Here is a 4,504-nt window from a genome sequence, read left to right on the forward strand (position 1 = left end):
CATATTAAAAACATATCCATCAAAATGCTAATGTATGAAAACGTGGGATTTGGTGGTCCTCTGTAACGTGCAAATCCAGTAGAGATAAATCAGGCAAGCTGAAACAGCCAATTAGAAGAAGCCAGAGATAGTTTGGCAAGTTTTCTGTGTGTAAATAATGGCAATTCAAGCCAGAGGTGTGCTTGCTTTGCAAAGATCACCTAGCAACTGACTGTGCAGTTTTACATAATTAATTATTTAATTTAATTAAAAGACCTCTGTGTGAATTCCGACTCTGTGTGCTTATTGGCAAGGCACACCAGACATGAATATATGGATAATAAGTATAAGTTCCACTGTGATATAATGATTGTGTATATAGTAGTTACCAAAGTATTGCATATCTTTAAGATGAATGCTGTGACCTTATTAGTGATGAGGTTATAAATTTGACTAAATGCCACCAGGAGTGAACTTGAGTTGTACTATCCCAAATTAGCTTCTGAATTCCAGTGGGCAAAGTGTCCTCTTCACATACTCTTATAATTTCTGCTGCCATAGATTGCATCTATAATTGACTTTGGATAAAACTAAGAGCTAGAGTAATCTTGGACTACAGAAAGTGCATCTACAACCAGTTTGTGGTCACAGAATCACAGAATGGTTTGGATTGGAAGGGATTTTAAAGATAATCCCCTGACATGAGGAGGAATGTCACCCGCTAGATCAGGTAGCTCAAAGCCCCATCCAACCTGGCCTTCAACACTGTCAGGGATGGGGCATCCACATCTTCTCTGGAAAACCTGTTCCAGTGCCTCACCACCCTCTGAGTAAAGAATTTCTTCTTAATATCTAATCTAAATCTATCTTTTTTTTTTTTTTAAAAAAACCATTACTCCTTTTCTTATTACTACAATTCCTGGTGAAGAGTCCTTCCCCATCTTTCCTGTAAGTTTCCTTTAGGTACTAGAAAGGCTGCAATGAGGTCACCCCAGAACCTGCTCTTCTCCAGGCTGAAAACCCCAACTCCCTCAGCCTGTCTTCATAGGGAAGGTATTCCAGACATTGGATCATTCTTGTGGCCCTCCTCTGGACCGTCTCTATTAGATCTGTTTTATTAATTCTTTCCCATTGAGACGATATATCCAATCAGAGCCATTGGCTAATTCCCAGTGTTAATACAGAAGACTCTAGAATCATAGAATCATAGAATATCCTGAGTTGGAAGGGACCCATAAGGATCATCAAGTCCAACTCCTGGCACCGCACAGGTCTACTCAAAATTTTAGACCATGTGACTAAGTGCACAATCCAATCACTTCTTAAATTCAGACAGGCTTGGTGAAGTGACTCCTTCACTGGGGAGCCTGTTCCAGTGTGCGACCACCCTCTCAGTGAAGAACCTCCTCCTGATGTCTAGTCTAAACTTCCCCTGCCTCAGCTTCACCCTGTTCCTGCACGTCCTATCACTGGTGTTTATGGAGAATAAGTTACCCGCCTCTCACTCCCCCTTGCGAGGAAGTTGTAAACTGTGATGAGGTTCCCCTCAGTCTCCTCCTCTCCAGGCCCAGTGACCTCAGCTGCTCCTCATATGTCTTCCCCTCTGGGCCCTTAACCATCTTTGTCGCCCTCCTCTGGACACTCTCCAACAGTTGAATGTCCTTTTTGTACTGTGGTGCCCAGAACTGCACACAGTACTTGAGGTGAGGCCACACCAGTGCAGAGTAGAGCAGGACGATCACTTCCCTCAACTGACTAGCAATGCTGTGCTTGATGCATCTCAGGATCTTATTTGCTTAAATCACTTATTGTTGTACTGTGCTTTATTTATAAGTACTTCAGCATCTATACTATTTAAGACTCTCAGGTCTCTCACTATGATACCAGTCACATCTCTCCTTGTTCATTTGGTGGAGGTGAAGGTTTGCCTACATGTTAACTATCCTGCATAAGACGTACTTAGGAACGGTGAACAGGTGAATCATCTTTTAATTGGTATGGATATTGTTCTTGTATTCTTGTACTAAGCTTAGTAATGTCTATTTTAAATTTAAATGATAATCCCATGCTATGGCAAGCCCAGAAGTATAATAATAATAATAATAATAATAATAAAAAAAAAAAAAAAAAAAAAAAAACAGGTTGTACAAAGTCAAATCTTTCATAGGCACAAAGTTTCATATCTTTTGTTGTTGGGTTTGATGTAAGGTACACAGAAATCTAAGATGCCCTCTCATGGGTAGACCCATTGATCATCTGGCATTCTGTTTTAATTTCTTTCCCTGCCGTTCTCTGAAGTCAAGGAACTTAATTATCAGCTTCATCTTTTTCCCAGTTTCACTTGTTTTCTGAATATGATTCAGTTCTGTCCATGACCACAGTGGAAAGATTTTAATCTCCCTTACTTGAATGTATGCCCATACTCCCAGCATACTTAAATTGGGAATTTGAGGCCATGGACACTCTAGGGTCCTTTGACTATAAACTGAGAGGAATAGTATTGTTAAGGTTAGGGATAACAACATAAACACAGCATCTCTGTCTATCATCTTGGGCAGTGCTGTAAAAGAAAAAGAAAAAAAATGTTTTGGTGGAGGAATTCCAAACAGATTAACCCATTAAAAAGAAGGAAAAATCCATTGTGCACTTCCAAGACAAGTAGGGCATGAGGTCATAGTTATATTACAGGCAGATGTTAAATTGACCATCATGGGCTGCCCTGCCTGTTAATTTTGTCCAGTATTCTCTTTCCCCAGTACTCTCTTTCTTTTTTCCCCAGTATTCTCTTTCTCCCAAAAAAAGAGATATGCTCTTGTTTTACCCAAAAAGCCCAGCCTACATGTCTTCCATTAGGTCTGAATCCGTTAACTGATTGAGTACCTCAAAAAGTCATGTATCCCACTGATTCTCATGTGGTAAGACATTATCTCTTTCTATCCTCACATTTGAGGCTAGTATGGGGTGTGAAATACCCAGTGAATTCCTACTTGTTTTGTCCGGTCTTGCATGTTCTTAAATGAGAAGTGTGAGTCATTATCACTTTGGATTACATCAGAGTGAAGGTGAAAAGTAGAGAGGGGAGAGAGCACACATCCATTTGTATATTTTCTAGATAACAGGTTGGCAGTAAAGTTAACAATCTCCCTCTTAAGTAGTAAGTAATACTTTCTTTGTTATCACTCTCCTTTTCTTCACTTAGTGAAACTGGATTTTTTTTTTTATTTTTATTTTTTTTGTCTTTGACGAAAGAACACTCAAGCCCAGTGAGAAATATTGCTGTTTGTTTGTTTGTTTTCTTCAGCTGCAGAAAATTTTTGTGAATAAGGAGGGGTTAGTTGTTTGATAAAAGGTTTGCATTCATTACCCAATGTGCAATAAGCCATTCCACACAGTAGGTAAAGATATTTTTTATTTCATAATTGCATAAATCTGGGTACCAGTTGTTTTCTCACAAAGATGGTACACTTAAGAAATTTCTTTGTCACTATACAATGCTTATCAATACATTTACATGTTTGTACAATCCCCTAACCTTCAATTGGTTTCATAATAAGCATACTGCTGACATGACAATCATTCTGTGCATCCTCAGGGAGGAAGAATGAACAAGGGAAAAAAAAAAAAAAAAAAACTTCTTGAGCTGGGGATTTCCCAGCCTAGGGGGTGTGATTTTTACAATTATAATGAAGGTAGTTCACAGATAGTTCACATTAGATTACTCCTAATCTTTGGTTTTCAGATAACTATTCACTTTATGTTGATTGATGATGCATTCAAGGGCATATATCAGGATGTTTCCCTCAAGAGTATCAACATAGTAGTCTTTCTGATTAGCAGTTCCTCAGTTAATCATCCTTTAATCATCTCCAGGGCCTGGATCATTTTATCTCTTTCACACAAAACAGAGTAAACTATACACTGATATCGGGTTGAGCAATTTTATTTGCTATACTAAATGAAAGTGTATAAAATGCTTTTATTTAATACATGTGGAATTGTGGTGAATGGAGTTAAATCCAGTTGGAGGCAGGTCACTAGTGGAGTCCCCCTGGGTTTAGTATCAGGGCCAATTTTCTCCAATATATTTATCAATGATCTGGACAAGGGGATTGAGTGCACCCAGAGTAAGTTTGCAGGTGACAACTAGTTAGGTGTGACCGTTGATCTGTTCAAGGGCAAGAGGGCTTTTCAGAGAATCACAGAATCACAGAATCACAGAACTGTAGGGGTTGGATGGGACCTCAAAAGATCATCGGGTCCAAGCCCCCTGCAAAGCAGAATCCTCAGAGCAGGCTGCCCAGGTAGGCGTCCAGACAGGCCTTGAATATCTCCAGAGAAGGAGACTCCACAATCTCTCTAGGCAGCCTGTTCCAGTACTCCATCACCCTCACCGTGAAGAAGTTCTTTCGCATGTTGGTGCAGAACTTCCTGTGTTCTATTTTGCAGCCATTGTCCACTGTCCTATCCCTACAAACCACTGAGAAGAGGTGAGCTACATCCTTCTGTCTCCCACCCCTCAGATATT

This window comes from Oxyura jamaicensis, chromosome 1, assembly GCF_011077185.1.
Source record: "Oxyura jamaicensis isolate SHBP4307 breed ruddy duck chromosome 1, BPBGC_Ojam_1.0, whole genome shotgun sequence".
Classification (NCBI taxonomy): domain Eukaryota; kingdom Metazoa; phylum Chordata; class Aves; order Anseriformes; family Anatidae; genus Oxyura; species Oxyura jamaicensis.